The sequence below is a fragment of the Megascapheus bottae genome, chromosome 18 (assembly GCF_031878675.1).
Source record: "Megascapheus bottae isolate mThoBot1 chromosome 18, mThoBot2.hap1, whole genome shotgun sequence".
NCBI classification, from domain to species: domain Eukaryota; kingdom Metazoa; phylum Chordata; class Mammalia; order Rodentia; family Geomyidae; genus Megascapheus; species Megascapheus bottae.
In genome coordinates, this window is record NC_143526.1 from 22,722,607 (window position 1) to 22,739,973 (window position 17,367).

At 37.0% G+C, this 17,367-nt stretch overlaps 1 protein-coding gene across 8 annotated transcripts in view; it reads right to left on the bottom strand.

Annotated features, from left to right (window-relative positions):
• The window catches only part of Plcb4 (phospholipase C beta 4), a 353,129-nt gene that overhangs the window by 215,497 nt on the left and 120,265 nt on the right, over positions 1–17,367 (bottom strand). The window lies entirely within an intron of this gene.

Sequence of the window (17,367 nt, forward strand, 5' to 3'; positions counted from 1 at the left end):
TAGAATCAGAAGTAAAATTTAAAAGAAAAAGAAGAGAGAAGAACGCCTATTGAGAAGAACATAGAGGGATAAAACACTGGCCAGTGAGACCTAGGGGAGATGATATTATGTAAAGATGATCAAATTCAGAATTAATTTTTATTATCTTGCATGATATGAAGATGTCTGTGGCAGGGACTCTTGACCAGCTCCCTGGTAGGATATGTCTGTAAATGACAATGGACAATGATGGAAATAAGTTCTCAGGTCACAGGCTGTTTTTTTTTGTTGTTGTTGTTTTGTTTTTTTGCCAGTCGTGAGGCTTGAACTCAGGGTCTGAGCACAGTCCTTGGACTTTCTCAAGGCTACAGCTCTACCACTTGAGCCTCAGCACCACTCCTGGCTTTTTGCTATGTATGTGGTACCAAGGAATCGAACCTGGGTCTTCGTGCATGCTAGGCAAGCACTCTACCACTAGGCCAAACTCCCGGCCTGACAGGATGTTTTTTTTTAACTGAAGTAGTACAGTAATGTGTAAACTATGAGCCCTTATGTGTGTTAAACTTCACTTAGTGTAAGTATACATTGACAACAATTTTATTCTTCGTTATATACAAATAATACATCTAGTTAGATAATAAGAAACTGAAGTGTAACTTCCTCTGGGAAAGTGACATTAATGGAAGGTTAAAAAAAAAAAATGAAGATGGGCCGGGAGTTGGCCTAGTGGTAGAGTGATTACCTAGCATGCATGAAGACCTGGGTTCATACACAGAAAAAAAAAAAAAATGAAGATGGGTTCATGGGAGAGAGACTGAAGCTTTTACTTGTAATCTAACAATTGTCATTGTACAGTATTTAACTGTGAAATGTTTTAAATGTGAAAGTGAAATTTAAAAAGAATTTTAAAAATTTAACTGCATATTAAAACATTCCATTTTAAATATGCATAAACATACATATAGACCATGACTTTACTGATCTACTGGATATTTAACTATGACCCAGGCAGGTTCTAAGCATCAATCTCATCATCATTTGTTATCTACATAATAACTCTAAGATGGATGTGCTGGCTTTGTTCCCATTTCACAGGAGAGAAATCTGGAGAAGAAAGGAAGTATTTAAGAATCACACACTGCTGGTGAAAGCCAGGTCACTGAGTACCTATGATATGCTGAAACTCAGGTTTATTGACTGAAGTGTAGTACCTCTGTTAGACTTCCTCAGTGTCATTTAACATATTTCCTGTAGCCCTTATATGCAAAAACTATATATGAACTTGAGTCTGTAGGTGGCGTTAGGAGAGGGATTATATATGCATTAAAAACTATCAAATAGACAAGTGCCTATGGCTCAGACCTGACACCTGGCTACGTGGTAGGGTGAGATCGAAAAACTGCACCTTAAAGCCTGCTGCGGTAGGATGTCTCTGAGATTCTTGTTTCCAGTGAACCACTGGAAAGAGGTGGAGCTGTGGTTCAAGTGGTAGAGTGCTAGCAAATAAAACTCACAAGGTGCCCAGGCCTTGAGTTCAAGCCCCAGGACTGGCACTCCCAAAAAGAAAAAGATCTCCAGCATCTGGCATAGTGTCTAGCATGTCACCGATGCTCAGTAAATCTTTGCTCAAAGAATGAATAATTAAATAGTTCATCTAGAGCTTTCTTATGTCTCTTGCAATTATGAGGCAGGCTGGGTTCCTAAAAGTCTCATGGTTTAATGACCCTGACATACCTTGCTTATTTGAGATAACTCTTGCTGCCTGTATTTTTTCCAAGACTTAAAGATTGGATGCATATTTTCTTTCCTTTAACTAATTCTGCGGTGACTATCAGGCCCGCCACATTATTTTGTACCTTTCAAATTATTTGCATAGTTAAAATACTTTGGCATTTGAAAAAAAAGTTGCATTAATATACAAAGAAGTAGAGCTGTATGAAAACTTTGTCACAACCTATTTAGCTTCTGACTATCCTATTATAAGTCATTGCTTGTTGTGTTCATGTATAAACAAAGACCACAAACTACCAACCTCTTTCTTCAAAAATTATCATTCTAGCTCCTGAAAAATTAATGAGAAGTCTTTAGTAAGGGAGGAACTATGCATGAAAGCATGTGAAGAATTTTGAGGAACTCTATATAGGGGTATTCATATGTGTGTCTGTATTTTCTGGTCTTTCAAAAGAATAGTTTTTTCCCCTTTCTACAGTATTGAAGAGAACCCAATAGTTAAGCAATATACCCAATAGCCACATTTGATTGGTGTTAGTGAAGCAATAACTGTTCTTATCCAATCAGAGTGCCAAGAACATCCAAAAGGAAAAAATGGTCTCAAGAAACAGCATTGAATTGGATAGCCACAAGCAAAAGGATGAATGTAGACTTTCTACCTTACATCATGAATAAAAATAAAAAGCCAAAAGAAAAACAAAAAAGAGAAGAGAAAGTAAAGAAGAGCTCAATGCGTGAGAAGGATGTAAATGTACAATGATCTTGTATCTCTTATCTTTGGTTTTTTCCTTCCATGATTTCAGTGACCCATAATCATAAGAAGGGTAATTGCAATGCAGTCAGGTATTTTGAGAGAGGGACAGTACTTTCACATAAATTTCACAGATTATATTGTTCTATTTCATTATTTGTTATTGTTGGCAATCTTTTACTATGCCTAGTTTACAAATCCAAACTATATAAATGTGTATGAGTCGTGAAAATTACTCATCATGGGTAAGAGCAGAATACTGTAAAACATTCTTAAAAGTAAATATACTAGTGTAACCTTGAATAAAACTTTGTAATCTTGAGTTATGCAATGCCTTCTTAGATGTAAAACCAAAAGCACAAGCAGCAAAAGGGAAAATAAATTAGACAGCTCTGAAAGCTTTTGTGCTTCAATAGAAATCAAGAAAGTGAAAAGAAAAGCCTCAGAAGAGGAGACAAGTTTTGCAAATCATGTATCTAATAAAAAAAAAAGACTTTTATCTAAAAACCTAAGGAATCAACTACAAAAGAAAAATAAACTGATCTGAAAATAGGAGAATGAACTATGAATAAACAAACCTCCACAAAACATACAGACAGGTCACTATCAGGGAACCATAAATTAAAATGAGATACTACTTCAAAACCCCTAGGAAAACTATAATCAAAAGATAAATAACAAGTTCTGATGAGATGCTCAAGATGTCAGAAGCCTTACGTACTTCTAGAATATACACTAGTGAAACAACTTGGGAAAACAGTCTTAAATGGTAGCACCTTATATGCTCAAGCATACCCTTGCCATTCTGCTCCTAAATACCTACTAAGAAACATATTTAAAAATTGTTTCACAACAGTATTATTCACAGCAGCTGAAGTAGAAACATCCCCAATGTCCACCAACTAATGAATGGAGTAATAAAGTGTTGTTTATCCACAAATAAAATATTATTCAACAATGAAACATCGAACACTGACACAAGGGTGATGTGTTCATCTATACTGACACAATAGAGATGAAATTAAAAAGAAAATAAAGAAACATATCAATCACAAGGACCACATATTGTATCATTCATAACTAGTACAGGCAAATACCAAGAAACAGAAAGATGCGTAGGAATTCTCATGACTACATTACATAAGATAAAGAATTGTTGGTGGCAGATACAAGAACTACTTTTAGGGTGATAGAAATGTGTTACGGTTAGAGTAGTTGTAAATATACATATCCAAAAGTCACTGAATTTGACATGTTTAAATGACTGGGTTTTACTTTGTATAAATTATATTTCATTACAGTAATTAAAAGGAAAGCCTGTGTTTCAGTGAGCTTGGCAATAGCTATTAACCAGCTGTTTTCAAAAATGATCAGATTCGATCTTCAAGGTAAACATGAGAAATGTTACTTAGTCATCTTTCTTTCAAAAATTTATGGTTGTAATTCTAGCAGAACATGGAGTTTTATTTACATGAACAACAACAACAACAACAACAACAAAAACTCTACAAATATCTGGGAAAGAAAGATACCTAAACAACACAGGAGGGGATCAAATTCTTATTCTGTTCTCATTTACACAGGGGGATCAATTTTTTTTTCTGTTCCAATTGGCATAATAATGACTTCTCTCTCCCCCCAAAAACCCATCAAATGGAATTATAGATTAAAATACGAAAACGGTCACCATGTTAGCCCAAATAATATACCACCTTGTAACATTATAAGTCATGAATCTTAATAGCAAGCCACTCCTGGTATTTTCCAACCTGTGAATAGGTATATGTCTCTGTGGTTTTCCTACATTGATATTTACAGAGCATGCAGTGTGTGAGAGATATTGTTCTCAGCTTTGGAATTGTGGCTCTGAGAAGAATACAACTCTAGGCACTCATAAAACTCACATTCTCCAACTCCCAAATTTAACTCACAGTTCTCCCCAAAATACTCACTCTTGAAAGATATAGAAAAGTAGAAGCTGTCATGGCCTAATCTGGTCACATCCAGGTTCATATAATTCTGTGATCATCTTTTAAATTTTGACCTGGTTGCTATAGTTTAAAAATAGTAGATTGACATAAATAACCAAAATCTCAGCATCTCTTAGACATCTGGATGATTCTGCAACACTGGATATAGAATATTGCTCAATTAAAATTAAGCAGCCACTGTCACCTAATACAGAAGTGTGTAGGTCTTCCAGAGCCCTATGGCTTCCCACTCTCTCACCAGCCAATTTCCTCCTCATGTTCTCTGCTCTTTTGAGTAAACAATCCTTAAATGGCAGGTCTACTCAACAATGTTGCTCACCCCAGAAGGAAGGAGTTCTATCTTCTTAATTTATACATTCTTCTTTGTCATCATGCAAACAAGACCCATCCAGAGATGCTTCACCATTCATTTTTCCCTTCTTAAGGTTAAAAGTGCCAGCTTGAGAAACCATTCTAAACCCTACACAGGGAATTATAGTTATCATTAATGGCACTTAACTGGTTCTAAGATGCAACATTGGGAACTGTACATAAGAACTCATTCCAAGTTAATTCATGGATGTTGGAGGCCAATTAAACTATACAGAAAACCAGAGGCCAGCTCTCTAACCATCCTTATCGTTTTGGTTTTTTTTTTGTTTTTTTTGGGGGGGAGCATAGAACAATGTAATATATTTGTTACTCTCATTCTTTAAAACCCCTCTTTCATTGTACTTCACTTTTGAAGTCAACAGATTGTGGGGGTAATGGGGATATAACACAAAAACTCATACTAAAAGCCAATCAGGGAGTTGGAGGATGGCTCAGCTGGTAGAGAACTAGCTGTGTGCAGGAGAGCTGAATAAGACCTTGAGGCCCTTAATTCAAGCTCTGATACCAGCACCAGAAAAAAAGGCTAGGTAGAAAAGGCATTGGATCTCAGTGCAATTAAAAAACAAAAAGTGGGGCTCCTCTAGTTGAAGAGAATGGAAGGGCCACAGTCAAAATAATTGCAAGTCTTTTCCATCAACTACACTCAGCCATAGCATAACTAGGTTAGCATGATATCAATAGCCAGTGTACCTGGGATCAGGCAGAACAACACCAAGAAACCCATGGCTAGGGGTTATAGCACTGAGTTAGGGTAAGGAGCAGAACACCAACAGTAGACCTTGACATGCACATTTAAAGGCAGAGTGGATTTCAATAACTCAATCCAATAACTATGTTGAAAAAGTCTACTATCAGTTAACATCTGTCACTTGCCAGGTTCTAATGAAAGATTGTCAACCTGTCAAACCTTTATACACAGAAGTGGTCATCTGGAAGCATACTTTAATCCAGACTCTGTACTTCTTAGTACAATTCAATCTCACTTCCACAGACCTGTTGGTCAGTAGCAGATATCATAGAAATGTGCATTTATTTTGTTAGGATATCCCTCTCTTTAAAGTGATACATAGAAATGTGCATTTATTTTGTTAGGATATCCCTCTCTGTAAAGTGATACTTTGTGTTATTATCTATTCAGAATCTTACTTTTACTGGATTTATCTATTTGAACACTTCATGCTACATAATTGGACTTAAAATCATCAAGGGCTGCAGCCAAACGTTTAACATTTATGCTTGGGATGACATATAAACTCCAAAGTCCCTATATGTGGTAGTAGATAAAAATTCCTCAGAAAATTCCAGCAGGGCATCTGTTTCAGAAGCCTGGATATGTGCCAACCCAGGTAATTATTCTCTGTCTACCTAATTTCCCCAGGCAATTTTAATTGAAAATGATATTATCCTTTACCTCGGTTCTAATCTGTTCTGAAGTGTCCTGTTTCTTGATTCCATCGTAAGTTAACAGAATAGGCTTACTTTTGCAGCTTAAGTCGGAGGTGGAAAAAATGTTTCTGAGACTCCCAAAATATCAGATAAATATGAGCCATTGAAGTAGTCTCAATCCAGCAAAGGTTGCAAAGTATCCCTTCTTATTTAGTTATAGGAAAAGTTTCTTTCATGGAAAAAGAAAAGAAGGATGGATGGAAGGAAGGAAGGAAGGAAGGAAGGAAGGAAGGAAGGAAGGAAGGAAGGAAGGAAGGAAGGAAGGAAGGAAGGGGAGAGAAAGAAAGAGAAAGGGAGTGAGGAAGGGAAGGAGAGATGGACATAGGAATAATTTTAGTCTATTGGTAAGATGGGAGGGAGATTGTGCCAATTCGGGTCTTGAGTTCAGTGCCTGGGAACTATCCAAGAGCTTTTGTGCTCAAAGGTAGTGCTCTGTCATGTAAGGCACAGCTCAATTTCTGACTTTTTGTAGTTAACTGGAGATAATAGTCTCACAGACTTTCATTCCTGACCTGGCTTTGAACCACGATCCTCAGATCTCTGCCTTGTGAGTAGCCAGGATCACAGGCATGAAGCCACTGGCACTCAGGTTAATAGGATTTTTAAGGCACATTTTTTCTGTTTATTTTTAAGTAATCTGATTTACAGTAAGGCCAACAAATATATCATTTAATCCAGGAATGCCTGAAGTTCACTGAAAATTTTATAGAAATATGCTTGTTTTTTATTTGTTTTTCAGCAGTATTTTATTGGTGTTTTTGGTACTGCTTTGTTTGTTTGTTGTTTGTTTGTTTTATAATGGGGCTCCAAGTCAGGACCAGACTTCTGTCCTTGAGCTCTTTTGCTCAAGGCTAGCACTCTACTACCATGAGCACCACTTCCAGTTTTTTGGTTGTTAAGTAGAAATAAGACTCTCACAGATTTTCCTACCTGGGCTGGCTATGAACTGTGATCCTCAGATCTCAGCCTCTTGAGTAGCTAGGATTACAAGTGGGAGCCATTGGTGCCTGGCAGAAACACACACTTTGATGACCTCATTCCGAAATACTCTCAAATCCACACTACTCTATAGACACCTGATATGGGTCACCAACCCAAGTTATATAGGTAATGTTACACTTTCTATAAGTGCCATTAGTAAGGTAAATGGAATCACGAAATCAATAATTTTCAACCTTGAAAGGGGAAGAGCTATGGGTAACAGACAGACTTGGTTGAATATCAAGGGGATATTGCTGAAATGTACCTTCTATCTGTCGAATATAATGTAACCCTTCTATTAATTACAATTTAAAAAGTTAAGCTCAAAAGTTCATGTACTCTATGGGTCCATTTATTTGGCTTGCTTGAAATGACAAAACTGTATAGATGGATTATTGATTGATGATTCCTAGAGATTAGGGAGAAGAAGAAGAAGAGGAAGAGGAATAAGAAGAAGGAGGGGAGGGGGAGGAGGAAGAGGATGGAAGAAGGAAGGAAGGAAGGAAGGAAGGAAGGAAGGAAGGAAGGAAGGAAGGAAGGAAGGAAGGAAGGAAAGAGGAGGAGGAGGAGGAGGAGGAGGAGGAGGAGGGAGATAGCTATGGTTATCAGAAAGTAACACATGATATACTAGTAGGAGATCTTTACAGTAGAAGTCTTTATCTCATCTGTAATAATGACCTTTGAATCTACTAACCCAGCCCCTACAGAGTAGAGATAGATAGATACATAATCTATCATTTATCATCTAAGTGATAAAGAAACTGAAATATTTAACTTCTTTTCATTCCAAGTTTTTGGAATCCAGCATGAAACTTAAGCAGCATATCTCAGTTCAACTTACCATATCTCAAGGGTTCAATGGTCACAGGGGACTGGAAAGTACTTTACCCATAACATCCATTCCCTTTAGGGACACATTCTCCTAACGTGACATGTCTCTCTTTCTGGAAGTCTCTCACAGAAACTAAGCATAATGAAAACCTTGGAGTATGAACTGTCTCCACAAAATATGCTCTTATTTGAAGAGAGAATGACACAGTAACACCAAATTGAATCAGCTTTGGATTATAGTGTCTGATTTCTTTTTTTTTACGTAACTAATTTCTATGAAAAAGACATTTCGAATTCTGTAAGAAACAACACCCAAGTAGGTTTTCAGGACATAGAATATATTACATTCATTGGGCTCAATATATAAAATTTTAACTGTGCTAATGATATTTTAGGGGCTTTTTACCTTTTCTTTCCTAGTTTCTTGAGATTTTATTTTAAAGTAGTACTGTGAAAATAGAGCCATGTGGGTTTGCTGTTCAAAGCTATATAACTGTGATGTTCAATTTTCCTCTTTAGGAATTTATGGGGAGAAAGAAACAGTTGATCAAGTATGCAATAGCATATTTGAAAAAAATATAATTAGACCAGATTAAAATTAGATCTAACTAGAATTAGACTCTTGGGAATCTGAAAAGTAAAACAGAGAGCAAACCCGTCTAAGACAAAACTTCAGGGCTCAATCTCAAAAGACCAGTGCAATCTCTATCTCCTATTGAGAATGAAGTAGGGGAGTGGAGTGGGGTGGGAAGATGAGATACTCTATTTCCAAATGGAACACTGGGGAGTATAGAGAGGGTTTGGGAGGGAGAGAGACCCATCTTTCAGACTACAAGTCAATTAACCCCTCTAGGACCTAGTTTCCTTGTTTGCCAAGGCAGCAATATTATCTACCTTGCTCATAGTTGTGAAGTTAAATGGAGTAAGACACACAAGAAGTGCCATTCCAGAAACACTGAGTGCATTGCTCAATTACAGTCCTCGCCCATTCCTTTCTTGCATTGTATATCACTGTGCGCACAAAGAAATGATCTGTACAAATCCAGCTAAGAATAGTAACATGGGAAACTCAAGATGTGTTTTGCTAAAGAAAAAAAAATAAGCACTTTAATCTGCTGTGATTCACTTCTTATCTGATGGCAAAAAGTTGGTTTCCTTGGGTTAAAAGCACACTGAAAGGAGAAGAAAAACTGACTTAGACAAAGCAGAAGAAACAAAATAGATTAGAAAGATAAAAAACAGGGTTGGCTATAACACAATCCTAACATCAAGAATCTTTACAATATTTACAAGCAAAAAAAAAACCTATATTTTGCAGCCAGCAAAGGTCAAAGGGCAGAGAAGATGAATTCAGATGATATGAAGACAGAAAACATGTCTTGCTGGTCTAAAGTAAGCACAAGAACTGATAAATGGAATCTTAGATTTCTTTATCTGTAACAGAAGTAGGTCCTTAAGGACAATATTTGTTTACCTGTTGCAGCCCTGGAATCCTGTGTGGGTAGAATCTTCTTAAATATTCCTGACATAACTAAATGAATAGAAATATCTATATACTTACAAAGTTATATGTATTATATATATATTCTTTATGAAGAACAAATTGCAAAGGGATTTAGAAAAAAATGGTACAATTTATACCAACTCTTCAATGCCCAAAGTTCACTTTTTGTGAATTAAGGCTGGAGTATCATTTATGTCTGTTAGGGTGCATGTGTGTGTGTGTATGTTTCTGTCTGTGTCTGTGTTCCAGAGACAACTGGCCAACCATAGATTTCAGAAGATACTATATCAGGCATGAACTGGCCTGACTGAGCTTATATAAAAATGAACACTGTAAACTCTTTAAGGCCCACACAGCTTACTAATGCCAGAACCCTGAGACAAGAACCATATTGAAAGCAAAGATCCCAAATACACAATCTGAGCAGTAGCCTACTCCAGATCTGTTTCCTACCATCTCAGTTTGGTTGTATGAAAAGATTTATACATCTATGTATCTATCATTAGAACATATAAGATAAATACCATTAGCATTCCCAGTAAGCTGGGCGAGTCATGTGGAAAGATCCTTCTGAGAATGGGATACTTCCTCTTATGGCTCATGGGTAGAATTCCCATAACTGCTGTTTCTGACCTCAGTGTCAAAATCTGCCATACTACAAGGACTCAACCCAAAGCCGGACAAAGGAAATCACAACAATGGGCATCAAACGAAATGCTTAACTAAGGTTTAGATGTGAGCCTCCCATTGTGTCATTCAAATCATGTCAATGGCTAATTCAGAAACATAATTGGTTGTAGGGAGTAAGAGAATGTATTCTCTATGTGTATTATTTTTAATTCACATATAAAAATTGGCTATCTAATGTGGTTCAATGATCCATGACAAATGCATACCCAACCACAAGATCAAAGCACAATACAGTTCCCCCAAACTTCCAAACGTTTCCCTTCAGTAGTCACTCACTTTCCAATTCCTATATAACCAATGAGCAGGTTTTGTTCCCATGAGATAGTCCTTCCCATGTGAAACTGGTAACACATAGCTTTCTTCATAGCACAAAATGTATCAATAAGATTCATCTATAGGAGTCAGGAGCTTAGCCCAGTGGTAGAGTGTTTGCCCAGCATGCATGAAGACCAGGGTTTGACTGCTTGGTACCACATACATAGAAAAAGGCAGAAGTGGTGATGTGGAAATGGAAGGGGGGAAAATAAAAATGAAGGGAGGGGGTGGAGGAAGGGAAATGGGGACAAAAACATGAGAAATGGGAATCAATGTGTGAAGTAATGCACCTTCTATTTGGTGAATATAATCTATCTGGCAAATATCATGTAACCCTTCTATTAATTACAATAAAAAATATATGGAAAAAAGTAAAGACCTATAAGTAGTATTATCTGGGTAATATGTAAATATATGTTCAACCATTTAAGAAAACAAAAAACTGTCTGGTAAAGAAGTGGTACCATATTCCATTCCACCATGCATATCTGACACCCCCAGATGTTCTGTATCCTTACACACTTGGTACTGCCCAGGTTTCCTTCTTCTTACTTTAGTCATGCAAATAGATATGTGATATTTCATGTAATTTTAAAATTATAAATCTGAGTTTTATTTCTACCTATAAATCAACAATATACTAGTGACAAGGCAACAAGCCCAGGCAGTTCAGTAAATTCACTATTAAAACACACCGAAAAACAACCAAGCAAAGAAGAAAATTAGTGTTAGAAGAAATGTTTCTTCTATACAAATGCAAATCTGCAAACACTAACAAACCAATAATAATCACCAGTTTCATCAAATACTATGACGTAACTTGATCTTTTATAACATTCTTTAACTTAAAAATCATACATGATTGATCATTTAAGCACTATGCATATGCTTACACTTATGCATAACCCACACAAAAAATACATTTAATGGCAAAAGGAAGTTTGTCAGCACCATGCTAGTTTAAACTTTATAGCAAATGATTGATGGGGCCAGGAGTTTGGACTAGTGGTACAGTGCTTGCCTAGTATGCACAAAGGCCCAGATTCAATTCCTCAGTACCACATACATAGAAAAAATCCAGAAGTATTGCTGTGGCTCAAGTGGTAGAGCTCAAGCCTTGAGAAAGCCCAAGGACAGTGCTCAGACTCTGAGCACAGCACAGGTATAGAACTGGCAATATCTAATTAACTAACTAAATAAAAATGTCTGATAGTTCAAAATTATACTTGCCACATTATATTTATGTAAGTCAATGATCCTGATTGTAGATATTAGCTGTTTTGAGGAGATTTTGGCATTTTTCAATGATTTACTGATCTTTTTTCTATTACTCAAATTAAGAAAAGTGATTATAGGGTTTGGGATCTGTACCGTTTTTGATTTCTTACAACTGCGTTGTTTAAAAAAAGAAAAAAAATCTCCTCCTAAGGATGATTTTATGCACTTCTTATCTATTTCCACCAATGGAACAGGAAATTGTCTTTTCATGAAAATTAACTGTTTCACTGCTACTCCAGTGAATACTGACCTGAAGAAGGGGCAGCACTAATGAAGTGATGGGTGAAGAAAGACCTGACAAGGGGAGGAATCAGCCTGCAGAGGAAGCAGGTTCCAGGAAGAGAGAGGGGAGAGAGAGCACTGCAGGTGTAAAGGCCTCAAGGGAAGTATGTGTTCGGAGAGATTGGAGAAACCTCTGAGGCTCCAACACAGCAGTGTGAGGAAGTAAAGCACGAGAAGGAGACAAAATCAGCAAAACTAAAAGCCAGCCTAAACAAAGACATGGTGGATCGGATCCAACTTTTAGTTAAATATAAAGCAAGTACAATGTTGTCAAAACTGCAGCTGCACAGTCTGAGTTAAGTTTAAAGCAATGCTTTGGTGCTGAGATCCAGCAGCAACAGGGTAAGAATGAAGCAGATAAAAGCTTAATGAAGAGGCTACCATAAGGATGAGAGTCAGTGATGCCAGTGGTCCATGCCAGACACAACTGCTCTCCAGAAAAGCTGTGGGATGCAGTACTCCACTCCACTCAGACCATAGAGACAAAAGGAATGGCTTCTGTATTAAGGTTGAAGTATGAGGAAAAGAAATGACTTCAAGGGCGAAAAATGGCATCAGAAGGCTAAAGAAATAACAGTCACTTATTCTGCAGAGCAGACAAGCTGGCACACAATGACTGGGTAGGCTAGCTGGCATCCAGGTTTTGAGAGTCAGAAAGCAAGAATGCCACTTTCAATAACTAATTTGGGGAACATGGGCTGCCATCATAGAGTCATTGAGATCTCTGAATAAAGATAAAAATAAGAAAGCCTTTCTCTTCTGTTCTTGGTGACTTTCGAGTAATTTATATTCCCTATCAGATATTGTAGGCTGAGTTTGACAGGGATCATTCAACTGAATGGATGGACAACAGATAAATGGCCTGATTAAAATGTAAATAGATGAAGAGTATTGTGGTGAAGAGAAAGAAGCACTGTGCAGGAACAGATAAGGACAAAGTAAGTAAATTATAATTTCTACAGTTTCATATATTTGTATCAACTTCTGAAGTAATAAGAATCTGAAGACTTGGAGTTCAGAAAACAGAAAATGGTCTTTTCACTCAGAAAGTTAAGAATGTTGTTAATATCAAGACCATTTCCTATAAAGATAACCTAGTGTTTTTAGACAGCATATAAGAACTTTTAAGAAAAAAATTCAAGATCATTTTGAAGGACAAGAGAGACTGAAATTGTAAATGGCACTGGACAAGTTTCCTTTCTATATCTGGGCCTCCATCATTTGAAATCCAAGAGTGAATCAGTGCTCTGCTAACGCAGTTCTCAGGATCCCTCACGCATTCAAAATATTGCCATTTAAGATTATTGTCGGTTACCTTATTTAATGTTTCCATTCCTTATGGTGCTTACGAAATTATTATTAAGTGAGTGAATGGATGAGAGAATGAAATGTCTCATAGTTTGGGGTTGGAACAGAGTAGGAAGGTAAGTACAGATCCATTGTTACCTTCCTATCTTCCCGAGGCAGGTTCCATATCCTTCTAATGTTAGGATTCTGGGGGCCTGACAAATTGACTTAATATTATAATCCAGAAACCTTTAGAGTTAAAAGAAACAGTATAAGAATAGATACTATTTTGGAGTTATTTCAGAAAGTTATATTACTTCACCATGAAGTAGCATATACTCAGAGTCCCCCTGGTACTAATTCTTCCTGTCTCCCCCAACTCCTCACAACACCCAAAGCTACAGAGCAATCCAATCATACACACACCATCTACAACTACAGAGCAAACATACCTGAGCCCTTTAGAAATCTTAAAGCTCTCCTATAAAATGACAGCCCACCAGATAGACCTTTCACCAAAGGTTGAAAGAGGTTCAAAAGAGTCCTTTACGATTTTCACTGATGGCCTTCCAGAGAGAGAAATAAAATGCTAACTCAAAACTCAGGAACACAATGATATGCCCATAGAAGAATTCGATTTATCGACATGCCTCACTATTTCTCATAATTAGAGTGAAATGTGAAACATTCTCATCTCTGGAACTGAGATAATCTAAAGACAAATGAGGGACTAAAAATATCTCATTAATATGACTACTCAGCCACATAACAGTATCCATTCATACTGGAAAACCGTAACTCTATTCGATAGCACAAAGTCCTACATTTATTTGCTTCTTCCAAGCAATCATTCAGCAGATTGAAACAGCCAGCTAAATCATCTCGACCTTATTTAATTTACCATTCTCCTTCTACATTTGTTCTGCTGCACACATAGGAATGAAGTTCCTTTTTTAAAATAACTCCCTACAACTTAAAACCAGAAATAAAAAAATTTCCCTTTTGAGTTCTCATATCCCAGAGAAAAAGAATCAGTAATTGTGACACCATTACACTGGTGAACACCTACCTTCTTTCTTTATTTTTTACAGCAAAATAGATGCTAACCAGAGGAATTGTCATATTTTTCTTTTGCTTAAATATTACCTTATTGTGTTGGTTAAGAGAAAAAATATGCTTTGGAGATTTATACTCCTTATACAAAGCATAGTTTTTATAATAAAAGTAGGCTTAGAACAAAGGTAAAAGAAAGCTATGGATAAATAAAACAAAAAGTTTATTTTAGTTATAACTCCTAAACTGTACTTAGAGAGACCTTCTGAATTGACACAGAAAGCAAGTTAACAGATCAGGGCCAGGAGTTTAGCCTAGTGCAAGAATGCTTGCCTAGCATGCACAAACGACCTGGGTTTGATTCCTCAGTACCACATACATAGAAAAAAAGCCAGAAGTGGTGCTGTGGCTCAAGTGGTAGAGCAATAGCCTTGAGAAAACCCAAGAACAGTGTTCACGCTCTGAGCCTAAGCCAGGACTGGCAAAAAAAAAAATCTCAGATCACAAAGTTCTCCTAAAGCAGTCTAAGGTTTTGTTTCCTTTCTGTTTGGTAATACAGAGATTGATCATTTAACTTCTGGAAATTTCTATAGGTCAGTCTTGGCTAGTATTGCCCAATAGAAATGCAATGCAAATGACATGTATAATGTTAAAATATTATAGGTGCCATGTTGTAAAAAGCAAAAGCAAGTGAAATCAGTTTATGTTCTTAATAACCCAGTATATCCTAAACATTATTTCATCTAAAATTATAATTCAATACAAAATTTTTGCTTATTTTGCATTCCTTTTTGGTCATACTAAGTCTTTGAAATCTGGTATGTACAGTTGTAAATACAATCAGCTTAGACTAGCCACATGCTAGTAACATATAGCAAGTTGCTTCATTATTAAATAGTGGGTGTTTCAGTATGGGACCTGGAGATGTCTGTAGGATTTTATAAAGGATAGAGAATGTGTGTGGACTAGTAATAGCAAAGACTCTCTTTACAAGGTGACTGGAAAAAAAGAGAAATGGGAAGGCTTATATAATCTGTAGCCTGGATGCCCCCCCAAATTCTCTAACTTCTTATAAAAGCCAAAACTGAACTCTTGTCTGGTTATTACAGTCCTTGATATATCATCACATCGCCAAATCTGTAAATAAGTTCTCCCTTTGCCATGCACAGGTTAATTATTGATTTGCTGGGTTTCTCAGGACATATCTCGTTTTCGTCACATCGTACATTCTTGACAAACCCTGTGCTTTGGTGCTATAGTATCCAACTGAAAAAACTCAGTTCTCATCTTGATACCCGACATGCAACTCCTCAACATAATCTTCCTTTAAAAATGCCCTCTTTTTTTGAGAATGTATGTGGCAAATATTCCACAAGGCATTTCCCGTATATCTCATCTGACACCCCCCCCCCATCCTGGCAAAGGCACTGCTACCTTCATTTCAGAAGACTGTCCCCAAGCTATTGCAATACTACATTCTTTGTTTTCATTGAATGACAACACTCAATGTCCTTTAATCCTAAAATGTTGGCCCAAATACTGGCATCTTTTCATTGGCTTAATTCTAAACCGCAAATCTTACATTATTTTCTGCAAGCAGAAATCAGTAAGAAAGCAATCACCATCTGTCACCCACACAGTTTGCAAGGAGCAGAGGAAAATCTTTTTTTTTTTTTCCACTCAAAGTCCAAGATTAAAAAAAAAAAATTCACTGGATACCTCACACATTACACAATTCTCCCACCCAATTGTCCATTTACAAAGCCAAAAGTCATTTGCATTTCAAATTAGAGGTCACCTCTGACAATTCTGGCCCTCCAAATCCATTCTTGGGGCATTCTGGTCCCCAAAGTCATTAGTGCAAACGTGTGTCAATTGCTTTTCGACTCTGCCTACACATAGATTTCTCTGAAGGGACCACTGCTATTCCAGACTTCTGCTTCCTTCACATAGGCGGTCGCTAGGGAGAAGTGGGTTCTGCCTCCACAGAAGGCAGAAGTAATTTGAAGTAATTATTACTTTAAATTCTGCCATAACCTTTATGAAGCTGAACCCCAAGCTCTCCTACCTCTGAGAACTATAATCTATGGTCTTTGGAGCTCTTGGGTAAGGCTCAGCAGCTTCCATTTGAAGTTAGTGACAATTGGTGGCCAACTATGATAAGAAATTCAGTTTTTCAAGAGCCCCTAAGCTTTGAGGAAACCTTTTCTGAACAACAATAAGTTTGGATAATGGATTTAGATAAAGAAGCAGAATTAATCTGTTGTCATGGTAGAAGTTTGACTGGAAGTATGCAGAATTCTTGCTTTTCCCAAAGGCTCCCTTTGATCTTATTCTGGAAAGAGCCACCCCCTCTTACCCCACCATGTTGTCAAATCAACATAAAAATGGTTATCTTCAGGGAAAAAATGAACAGCCTAATCTTATTGGCAAAAATCTCCCTGTTCAAATCAGCCAGTCCCTCATCCAAGACAGTTTTATTCCCACATTAAAGAAAGATGGATGCTAAAGCAAGTTGTCTGAAACTATATTAATTATGGTACTACTGAGAAATAGAGCCAATGAGAGAGACAAGGGTATAAAAGAAGAGAATACAAAGAATTGGCTTGCACAGTTACTGAATGTTACAAGGCTCCCAGTTTATCTGCTGAAAACTGGTGAGCCACGAAAGTCAATGGTGTGATTCTAAGTCCAAAGACATAAAAACCTGAGATGGGAATGAGATCAAGCATGTATTTAGTCTGGGGTTTATACCAGGCTAAATCAGAAAGACCAAGAAAACAGGAACTCTGATGTCCACAGGCTAGAAAACATAGGTATTCCAGCTTATTCCATAGCTGAGTTCTCCATCTGTGTTCAATTATTTCAGGCTTTCA